The 11,751-nt window shown below is 48.6% G+C and overlaps 1 protein-coding gene across 3 annotated transcripts in view; it reads right to left on the reverse strand.

Moving 5' to 3' along the window:
* The window catches only part of CETN3 (centrin 3), a 165,879-nt gene extending 154,604 nt beyond the window's left edge, over nucleotides 1-11,275 (reverse strand). Inside the window, exons 1-2 of one of the 3 annotated variants that reach the window (XM_085632454.1) lie at nucleotides 11,053-11,234; nucleotides 10,367-10,483 (exon numbers count right to left, since the gene is read on the reverse strand). The gene's annotated coding sequence lies outside the window, so the exon portion shown is untranslated. Of the gene's footprint in view, nucleotides 1-10,366; nucleotides 10,484-10,744; nucleotides 10,794-11,052 lie in introns of those variants that run through there. The other 2 variants (XM_085632453.1, XM_085632455.1) reach the window with 2 other exon arrangements.
* Between the last annotated feature and the right edge of the window lie 476 nt (nucleotides 11,276-11,751).

Below are 11,751 nucleotides of genomic sequence, written 5' to 3' on the forward strand. Positions count from 1 at the left end.
GGTTATTCAGCGACTTCATGCCCTGGGGGCACGGGCGCCTCTCAGCATCTGTTTTCATCAAGAAGGGTGCCAAGTGGCAAAAACCAGGAAATAGGTTTAATATGTGCCTATGGCCTTACAGCTCTATGGGGCCAGGCTCATTTAGAGGTACGCCTAGGTGGAAATTGGGTGCTTTTAAGGTTCTCATGACCTTTGCGGTTAGTGGTATCTCCCAGCGGATCCATTGTAGGTGTACTACAGTCTACATGAGATTGGGAATCTGGGGTCCCGACACTGTTGTGGGTTCTAGCATCCAGGGTCAGAGATGGTTAGCAGGTACTGGCATCGGTTTCCGAGGGCAGTTAAGCAAGCGGGGTGCGCTGCATAAGTTGGCACTACACGAAAGGGAGAGGTGTCGCCAACAGTGGGGGTCAGGTGCAATGCCATGGCATTACTGGGCCAGGCAAGGGCGGATGGGTACAGTGCCAGGAACCGCATGATCTCTGAAGCTAGCTATGGGCAATCAGCAGCGGAACGCATCAGAGAGGGGGGACTATGGGAATCCCAAGGTTTTATAAGGTACAGCCGTACGCAACCTCCCCGGGGAGTGGCCGGGAGATAGGTTAAGGTATCATGTGCTGGCAAACTTGGAGCATTCCAAAGGCACACTGTGAAGCACCAGAGGTTTGATGGGGTGCAGTGTTATTGTGCAACTATGTGCCAGCTGGAGTCGTTGTTTATACTGGTGTGCGGTTGTCAATAAGGGTGTTAGAAAACTAAGGTGGCCTTGGACTTGTTTGCTGGACCAGGGAGAGGCCCAGATATCAGCTGGATGTAGGCAAGATGCCTACCCGTGTTAGAAGGGGCATGGACAGGTTTGCTGGACCTGGAGAGGGGCTCGAGCAAGCAGGAGGTAGGTTAAAAGGCTTAGGTGCAAACTGGAGTGTCTAGAAAGGTGTGCAGTGCTCAATTAAGGGTGTTAAGCAAGCCAGCATTTCTTTATTTTGCCAGGACCATTGGTTGGGTATATGGCCTTTTGTGCGTCTTCTGGGTGGCACGAGGGGCGGAATGCAGGAATCAGAGACAGGTGTTGTCTTCACCATTGAGTCAATTCGGTTTGGGGGCCTAGGCTAGCGCTAGGACAGCTTGCTGGAGATAGCTGCAGCACAGACCGGGGGGGGTGTCAACCCTCCTAACAGCGGGACATACACGTAAGGGGCTATGAGTTGGCTGTCCTGTGTAGGCAGGCACTGCTGTAAGAAATGGCGTCCTCCATGCTTAAGAAAGCAACCATTGAGGGACATGTGAGTTATAGGGGTCAAGGATAACCCCTTGCTTAGTGAAGCAAGGAGCCCGGTCTAGGGAGGCCAGGAAGACTCGCGCAAATAAGCTAACCGCGTCATGCGGAAATTCAGTCAGTCAGTCAAAAAGTCTTTATTCGATTTGCATCATGAAAGACATACTACACATATTAGACAATTCGACTACAAAACAATTCATGTACAATACAAAAATAGACTATAAAACCTTTAAAATGGTAGATAAAATAGTAGATTAAAAATGATCACATCATGTTAAAAAATACAATAAAGTGCAAAGAGAGACGTGCCGTTTAGGCCATGGACCAAAGTAGATACTATTGTGTGGCAGCAGGGAACAAAGATTACGGCTTCAGTTTCTTAGCCCTAAGGATCCATGCCCAACTAATAAATTTAGCAACACCAATTACTATAGGAGTGGAAGTATCGGTTTTCAAAATTCTACTAGCGACCTGTGCAGAACGGGTGCTCATTAGTCTGCATGCAGGTCGAAGCCAGATACGTCTAGGAAGTTGATAAGTTGGGCAACAAAAAAGGAAGTGGTCCATGGTTTCAATCTTGTCTACACAGAATGGGCATTTATCACTACCAAGAGGACTCCAACTTTTGGTGAGTCCTCGCAGTGGTAGAGCGCCCACTATGAACTGGTGATACAACTTACGATCTAGGAACTTCAAGATAGTATCCCAGTAACTTTCATAGACAGAGTCATCCTTAAAAACTAGGAAAGAAGCAGTCATCGTGGAACCTGTAAGGGAAGCACATCTCCTATTCTTAATGTAATTCCAGTATGCATCCTTAAGCACCTTTTTTGCCGGGAAAACTTCTGTATCAGGGTTAACCCATAGATCACGCATCCCGAGATCATACAACAGGGTTTTGATGCTAGACAACCAGGGAATCCTATGCGACCCCTCCAACCCTTTGATCTCCAGAAGGGCTTTTGCATAGTTAGATAGTTCGGGGGTCGTCCACAAGCGGCGCCAGAACGCCAGGGGTCTATACCCTGCCCAGTCCTCTATAGGCTGAATTCCCAGGTCAAACAAAAGAGGGATGCGTGGAGTGGATTGAGGAACCCAATAGCTGTCCGGAGGAATTTATTCTGGGCAGTTATCAATTTGGACAAGTTATTAAAGCCCCAGATCTCAGCTCCATATAAAATTGCAGGTAAAATCTTGGAGCCGTAGATCTTCATGAGTGGGGCTATTGGTTTTGTTAAAGAGTGTTTGTGCTCTTTCAACAAAGCTCCTCCCAGTTGGGCATGCTTGAGCGCGAGAAGATCCAGCTGGTGAGACCAGCTGCACGTCTCGCTAAAAGTGACTCCAAGATAAGTAAATACTGCCATTTGGGATAAGTTGACACCACCCAAACACACCTCCGCCTTAACCCGCCGAGGGCCGCGAAAAACCATAAACTTGGTCTTCCCAACGTTTATTTCCAACTCATGCTCGCGGCAAAAGATCTCGAAGCGAGACAGGGCCAGCTGCAGTCCCTGTCTCGTCCTCGAGATCAAAAGGGTGTCTTGCGCGAATATGAGCAGGGGAATCTTCATTCCTGCCAAGGTAGGTGCATCTGTAGGGCTATTTAAGAAGTAGTTTACAACCCCATTGATAAATAATGAAAACAGGGTGGGTGCGAGAACACACCCTTGTCGTACACCTTTGGATACTTTAAATCTATCGGTCAGCTCCCCGGGTTTACCCCATCGGACACGGGCGTACGTGTTTTCATGTATGGTGACCAAAAAAGAAACCAGATCTTTTGGCATGCCCATGTCCAAGAGAACTTTCCATAGCTTGTCCCTCGGCACAAGGTCAAACGCAGACCTTAAGTCTACAAAGGCTGCATACAATTTGCCTCCCCCCAGAAAGACAACCTTCCAATACAGAAGTACTACCCTGAATACTTGGTCCAGGGTCCCAGTGTGAGAACGAAACCCTGCCTGAAGTGGAGACAGCACATCAAAGTCAGACATCCAAATTTGGATACGACCGAGTACAAGGCGGGCAATAATTTTTTGTACTGCGTCTATTAGACTAATGGGTCTGTAGTTACCCGGGGCAGAGCGATCGCCTTTCTTATATATCGGCAGTATCTCTGCCCCGAGCCACGAGTCAGGGACTACAGCACCACCCGCAAGGGCATTAGCCAGGAGGGTCAAGTATGGAATCCATACATCTTGTTCCTGAATAAATAGGTCGGGGGGGATACAGTCAGGTCCTGGGGCTTTACCACTCTTGATCGAACGTAGGACTAACTTAGTTTCATATGGGGAAAATTTTAGTGTATTTTCAACAACTAGAGGACAAGAAAACTGCCTGTCCGTTAAAGCACCAACCTTAAATTGTTCCTCAAAATACGCTACCCATTGTTGTGGTTCTACTTGATTAGAGGGGCGAATATCCGAGGGGGAGTTACCCCATTTAAGGAGATGCCAGAATTGGACCATGTTGCGATCATGACAAGCCTGATATAAATCCCTCCAACGCTCCTCATCCCAATTTTGCTTGGCCTTGTATTGGGCGTTTTTGTAAACAAGTCTACACTTTTGGATGGTAGAAAGAGAGCCTGATTTAATGGCCTCTTTCAGAGCACTTTGAGCCATTCTGCAATCCTTATTGAACCATGTACGTGGTCTCAACTCTTTACCCCTACCGGTGGCGGGTTGGCTTTTCACAAAAAAGGATTTGAGCTCCGCGAAGAGTTTGTTGTGGGAATCCCGGATGTTATCCTTAATCAAGTTTTGGGATTCCATTTTATTAAGTGTGACCAGGGTACTGTTGATTAATTCCCTGATGGCCACACGTGAAGATTCACAAGTGGCGATCTTCGGCCATCTCACCCTTCTAAGATCGTTGGTAACGATGACATCTATAGGGGAATTGCCATCTGGGTAGGTGGGGGAGGCTGCAAAAATATTAACCTTGATACACAGTGCAAGGGGATTGTGGTCACTCTCGACTCTACTTACTACCACCGTGTCGTCTATGAGTGGCCACAAATCCAAGCTGGCTAATATATAATCAATTCGGCTCCCTGACCTACCATTGTCAAATGTGAACCTCCCCATCCTGTCAGATTTAGTTCGCCCGTTTACTGCTCTCATGCCCTGATTTAAACATAAACCCTTCATAAAAAGAGCAGCTTGAGACCATTTGTTAACTGGTTCCAGCTCCAACATGGGAACACCCCAGGTTGAATCTTCTTCCTCGGTGAAGTCCCCACAATCGGCCCCCAATGGCTCAAAACAAACATTGAAATCTCCAGCCACAATCTTATACGTGAACATAGAAGCGGTCTCCAGAAAATTCTCCAGTAGTAGACAAGTGGGAGAGCACTTGCCTCCCGGGAGACCTCTTACATAGATGTTAATTATAAGAAAATCGGGGCCGCTACGAGATTTGACCCTGATAATCAAAATATCAGGACTATCAATTGGAACCTCTGACACTCTAACACCTTCACATTGACGGATCCAGGTGGTTAAGCCCCCCATGGGTCTGCCTCTATGGCTCTTAACAGCAGGTTTGTGGAAATTCAAAAACCCTGTACGAAAGTGAGGATACAGTGCCCAAGTCTCCTGAAATGTCCATATTTCGAACTCGTCAATAAAGTCAGCCCAATCAGGGATCTCGAGCCTTGACCCCAGCCCTGCAATATTCCAGGAGCCCATTTTTAATGTAGACTTCTCGACCCTGGTTTCAGCTGCTTGACCCGAGACATGATGAGAATCGAACGTTTCAACAGATGGTATCAAGATGTGACCAGGTGAGATAATCAAACAGGAACGATCTTTAGGGGGGGGGGGGTGTCTTGATCGTAAAATCATGGCTCAGATGACAATTAGGACCCACCAACCCTAGAGCAAGCACTGGGGTACGTAGGGAGCCATCCATGTGTCAATCATTATCCTCCAGTGTAGAAAGAATATCAAAGCGGTTGAAAGTCGCAAGGGGCATGTCAGACCTGACGGGAAATGTTGGAAGATTACAATTTTCCCGTAGGGGTTGTAAAAAGCCTGGCCTATAAAAGAAGCCCAAAGGGAGGATCTTAATTGTGTTAGGGGCAGGGGGGAGGTGGTGGGCAGCTTCCAGTATGTACTTGACTAGAGCAGGTGACCTGAAGCTTAACACAACACAATCCCCAGGAAAAGACTTGTGGGACTGACCGATCCAATTAATACGTCTAACCATATTGAAGTCATCAAATAGGGCCTTGCTATTACCAATTTTGGAACTCAAATAATGAAGGGATTTATTCTTAAGGTTGGACCAATGTTCGTAAGATCCTTCCAGGAGTGGTGGAACATTTGCCAAGATGATCGTGTAAGGGGTGGCTTGGGGCGGAAGGTGTAGACTAGTGGGGAGTGAAGAGAGCCCCGCTCCCACCCCTTCAGTACCAACCCTGTTAACTTGAGAGGGGCGTCTTTGCAGGTCATGACGAGTATTAATACTCCTGTCGGTAACAGCAGCATGACCTGGGGCGGTATCGTTCTCTTCCCCTATAGATGGTAGCAAAGGCGTTACCCCCACTGGTCTTGATGGTCTAGAGCTACCAGCCTCGTTGGGCACCTCCACTGACAACACCCCGTTCGATGGCAAGGGAGGCCCTGGGACTAAGCTCTTGTTACCAGAAAATCTAGCTTCCAATTGGTCCAACCTATTGGCTACAAGATCCAGTTTTTGGTGTACAGGTGCAAGGAGACAGGATAGATGATCTTTAAGGCCGGCAAGAAGTAAATCCAAAAGAGGTTGTAACTGGGCCTGGCTAGTAGGAATAATGTTTAGGTCCAAAACACTCCCTTCTACAGGGGGCCCGCTAGGCTTAAAAGGGAGCGACTCGACAATGAGTTTACTCTTTCCCTGACCTCTCGGTTGTTTATTAATAACGACTTTTGTATTACCTGTAGCTTTATGGGCCATCCTCCCTGTTGTAGTAACCCTGGAAGGACTCTGAGTGGAAACATAACCCTGAACTGGACCCAAAGATTCCTGCACAGGGGGAGTAAGTGCGGGAGGAGAGGTGTTACCATCAATAGGGCTAGAATGATCAGAGGCAGGCGAGCCAGTCTGAATCTGGGCACATGGAAGGGAAGAATTGGTGGGATCTAGGGAGAGTCTACGTTCCACCGCTTGAATCTCGAGGTTCAAAGCTGACTCTGCTCTTATTAAATAATTGTCGAGTGTTCCCCCCGGTTTGTCACCAGCCCTCCTTTTAGACATGCTACTGAGGCAAGTACGGCCACACTTATTAGCGAGCAACCCGCCTTCCATTAGTATAGCACTGAAGCTTGATATGGTGCACAACAAAACAATAGTAGCGTATCCCACTGGCAACTCACAGTTCTTGACGCCAACCACTTACAGCAGCGACGAGGAGAGCGATGGCAGAGCGAGGTCCCACCACAAATGTTAGGGAATGGGCCCTGCCCAGCCTTTTCCGGGCTTTGACGGGCAAGGACGGGCCCGCCCTTGGCCCGGGCTTCGCCCGGGCGCGGCCCGCGCAGCGGCTCTTCGTCCCAGCCTTTAACCCTCCCCGGCGCAGCCTGATGACGCTGTAGGCAAGCGCCCGGGAGAGGGAATGCTGGGGATGGTAGTTTTCGGGAGAACCGCCGTTCCCCTCACGGCACTGCAGCAGGTTGGCCAGAAGCTCCGGGTAGGAGAGCCGTTCCCCTCACGGCTAACGAGGTGTGTAGTGACTCCAAAAGTGCCCAGAAAGCCAAGAAAAGCGCGTACCGCGCAGCGGCTCTTCGTCCCAGCCTTTAACCCTCCCCGGCGCAGCCTGATGACGCTGTAGGCAAGCGCCCGGGAGAGGGAATGCTGGGGATGGTAGTTTTCGGGAGAACCGCCGTTCCCCTCACGGCTAACGAGGTATGTAGTGACTCCAAAAGTGCCCAGAAAGCCAAGGAAAGCGCGGAAATTCACTGTTCAAAGTAGACTTTATCTGGCTAGGATACCCAGGCATGCGCTGGACCGGCTGGATGAAGAAGCCACAACAGAGTCTTGGTGGGGGAGGGGGGGGCATTCCTCCTCCTAATGTACTGGTCTTACACCTGGGAGGGAATAATCTGGCATCTCTGGGGAGAAGGGCACTGCTTCAAGCATTGCCGGTCACCACGGGTAAGTTGAGCAACCGGCTGGGGATCTGTGAGATATGGAGGGCTGAGATAACGCACCGGCAGGTGTGGCGGGGCGCACAATCATGGGAAGCCAGGGAGGTCTCTTTCAGGAAGGTAACAGCGCCATGAAGGAATTCTCTGAGCTAAGGGGGTTTTCCTTCATCCGTCAAGGGTTACTGCACACTAAGGCCACAGGGTGTTTTGATGAGGATGGGGTACACCTGTCCAGAATGGGTTTGGACCTGTTTTTACTTGTTCTGGGTGAGGCCTCAGAGACAGCAAGGTGTAGGTAAGGAAGCCTATCTTGGTGGGGGGCTCTGGGGTGACGGTGGCCACACCCAGAGCTATGGCGGAGTTACAGGGCGATCCAGAGGCTGTAAGGTACAGAAGAGTACCCTCTCCACGAGCACAGTAAGGGTGCTAAAGCCAAATATCCACAGGGAGGTCCTCGCGTTGGACCCTGGAGGAGTGGCAGCGCCCCGTTAGTCCTAAGGGCGGTTGTGGACCTGCGCAACCGGGGGCTGCCTGGAAGGCTCCACCCCCCTCTGGGGAGTGAGCAAGGGAGTGGACTGGCGGTCCACCGGTAGGAGGGGTCGCCCCACCCCCAAATCTGACTGACTCCGATTGGATTGGCCATGGTGTAATTTGGCTCATCAGGCGGCAGGCGGCGAGGGGCTGTCTGCCTTGGGATCGCCCGTAAGCTAACCCACCAATCTTGGCATTGTGTAATGCTAATAAACCTGCAGCAATTTTCTCCACAAAGAAGGTGTCTTGTCTGGTTATTTCGCTGAGAGATTGCTGTATGGGGGGGATGGTGAGTGTTGCCGATATTGGCACTATGCCGGCTGCCCGGGGTCCACGAAGGAGACCCGCTAAGAGGGTGGCCGCCTTAGTGCCACAAGAGGCACAGGAGGCAGCCTCCCAGTGGTTAGGACCCTCAAGGGTCTGGCGTGCTGCATCACTTCTGGGTAGAGGGGGTGGGTGGGTTGGTTGAGGTACATATTCCTCACCCCGCCCACTGGGCGCCCTATTTGCCCTCTACCCTAACGCCGTTTCCCTCCCTACCGCATACCCGGCGTTCAGGCAGGGTGTTGGGGGGGTTATCTAATGTATTCTTTTGTGTTGCAGGCGCAGTTACAGGGCGATCCAGAGGCTGTAAGGTACAGAAGGGTACCCTCTGCACGAGCACAGTAAGGGTGCTGAAGCCAAATATCCCCAGGGAGGTCCTCGCGTTGGACACTGGAGGAGCGACGGCGGTGAGGACCTGCGCAACCGGGGGTTGCCTGGAAGGCTCCACCCCCCTCTGGGGCGTGAGCAAGGGAGTGGACTGGGGGTCCACCGATGGGAGAGGTCGCCCCTCCCCCAAATCTGACTGACACCTATTGGATTGGCCACGGTGTAATTTGGCTCATCAGGTGGCAGGCGGCGAGGGGCTGCCTGCCTTAGGATCGCCCATAAGCTAACCATGTACCAGCTCCTACTCCAGCCACAACTTAGGCCCTTGTTACAGCCCATAACACGGCCCCACCAGGAGCAGCCTGCCTAGCTGCTCAGCCCACCTCCAACTGTCATCACTCACCCACACAGGCACCCAGGCATTCCATTCATCACAGTCACACCAACATTCCGTTACCATCTCTCACTCTGGCTGAGCAGCTAGGAAGACCTAGGCTAATTACAATTAAGTAAAACTCAGGATATAACACTAACCCACCAATCTTGGCATTGTGTAATGCTAATAAACCTGCAGCAATTTTCTCCACAAAGAAGGTGTCTTGTCTGGTTATTTCGCTGAGAGATTGCTGTATGGGGGGGATGGTGAGTGTTGCCGATATTGGCACTAAGAGTCCCGTTACTTCTCTGCCGCCCGTCCTCCAATGAACGGCAGGATCGCCAAGCTTTATTTATAGGCAATGGTGATTTATTGCGTCCTGGGACGCATTTTCAAATAAAAAAGTAGGAGGAACGGAATCCTCGGAATTGAAGAAGTAGGGGCACGCCGTGCCCTGCCAATCCCGCCCACTTGGACCACTGGTTACCGCTGCCTGCCCTTGGATCGCCCGTAAGATAAGCCACCATATTGCATACTTTTGTATGGAATAAACCTGCAGCAATATTTTCCCAAACAAAAGTTGTGTTGTTTATTTATGTCATCATACATGCTAAGACAGTGGGTGGGGAGTGTTGCCTATAATGGCACTATGAGATGTGCACGTTTTACAGAGTCTGGCTTGAGCGGTGAAGGGGAGAATTACTGTTAAAGCAGGAGAGAACTGGAAAATAAATACAGCTGTATTTCCTGCTGCCTGAGGTAATCTTACATGAGACTACAGCCAACTTCAGCTGAGGAGAAACGGAGCTCCGATGCACTATACAATCTTTTGGATCAAACCCCACAAAAAGGGGTCCAACGTGGGAAGCCTTGTATGGAGAACAGGTATTGGATTAACATGTCACGTACTTTCGCGGGCACTAGACCCGTGCCTATTAAACAGAAAATACAATTTCAAGTCTGCGTAACCTAACAGAAAATAATGGGTGCTGCATGTATTAAATAAAAATGCGAAACGTTACGTTAAACCTACTCCCGCACTATGCATGAAAACACTATGCAAAGAAAATCCAGGGAACGCGACAGTGAGCACATGTATACATTTCTGAACAGGCCCGAGGGTATTACAGAGCTATTTGTCAGTGCCATGATATGTTGCATCGTTTTTAGGCACGAGGAGAAGGGATTTAGCTACAATCGCATACATTTGATCCAAGAAGGCTGAATTGGAGGCTGATTAGCCAGTTGCAAAATTTGCCGCAAAGACCAAGTAGTTATCTTTTATTCCCTTTAATTCTCTTTACACATATAATAATTTTACATGGTCTGCACCCCACGAGAAACAGCGTGGAACTATAAACACGTGAAAGGAACAACTCTGGTTATTTTTAGGCTTACCTGAATAATGTCGGTTTATAAAGCACGCTACTCAGGTGTGTTTATGTTCATGGACTGCAAAGCACCGCAGTAATCGTTTCCCAGACAACTGACGCCTACGTTAATTACTAACCAGATCTGTAAAAACGGTATACATAAAAAAAAAACACATTCTAAAGTGCGTGTCCATGACCTAGTCCCCGTAAATTGTTATTCGTCTTAAAACATGCCATTTACTCTATAGTACACACAATAATAAAGTAAATGAGTAGTAACATGATCCCGTGGAAAATGGAGCAATGAGACGCCCATGTTACTATAATAAGAAATAAATATTCCACAGTGACGGCATATTAACTTTGTTTTAGCCACACAATTTGCTACAAAAAAGAAAATTACCTGGAGACTATGAGCACAATACTGATACGAGACAAAATCACCCCTCCCAAGATGGCCGCCATTTTACACCGACTTCCTTAGAAACACTACGCGCCACCAAGTTTTGGGTGACGCATTCGTGAGATCAGATTGCTTTGCCTGTTCAGCAAAGCTGATTAAATGGACACAATAAGAATCCTCGAAGTACCTAACATTAATCTACATTGGTTTGAGCAAACTGCATTAAAAATAGTAATGCCCACTCGTCCTGCTAATTGCACGGTCCCATGGCAACAAAGTGTATACGCTTGGGACAACTTATAACCTACCTTAAGAAGCACCAAGAATGTACCAGGAACAGCAGGCGCTGTGTGATGTTACCAAGGCAACTGATGGGTTCAGAGGCAAACACGCATCAGCCCAACCAGTTTCCGTAACCGCTGCCCCTCAGCTACCTACGGGGCTCCTCCTTCATGCCTCAGTATAGGTTACACGTACTTCATCTTAGTCCCCGCCCTTCACTGACACGAGTTTCTTAACCCTGTCGGCCTCAGATTGTAATGAATCATAGCAGCAGTGTCCTTATCAAATCTGAATACTTCATATTGTTTTAAACGTGACTTTTTATTGTATTCGAAGATCACATTTTTACATTTTTTGTATTTAATATTATTCTTTTTGTGAAGACTAGTGCAGGAAAACGACTGAAATGTGATTGATACACCTTGAACGCTAACAGAATACTAAGCAAATATTGTTGTTCTCATCTCGTAGTCTTCATTTACAATGCAGGGAATCTATTGAATACAAACCTATAATTTATAATTTGAATCCTACTAGAATGCGATGAATACTAAAAGATCACTAAAGAAATAGTCATGTTCAGGCTGAAGTGTTCATATGTAGTATGCAAATATCAGTTAAATACAAACCATCCGAAGAAAATGTGTAAATTATTGCAATTCTAAGGGATACATGTGCTACCTGAACCAGACGTGTGACCCACACCACCTCCAAGAGTAAGTTGT

Source organism: Triturus cristatus, chromosome 2_1 (assembly GCF_964204655.1).
Source record: "Triturus cristatus chromosome 2_1, aTriCri1.1, whole genome shotgun sequence".
Taxonomy (NCBI): domain Eukaryota; kingdom Metazoa; phylum Chordata; class Amphibia; order Caudata; family Salamandridae; genus Triturus; species Triturus cristatus.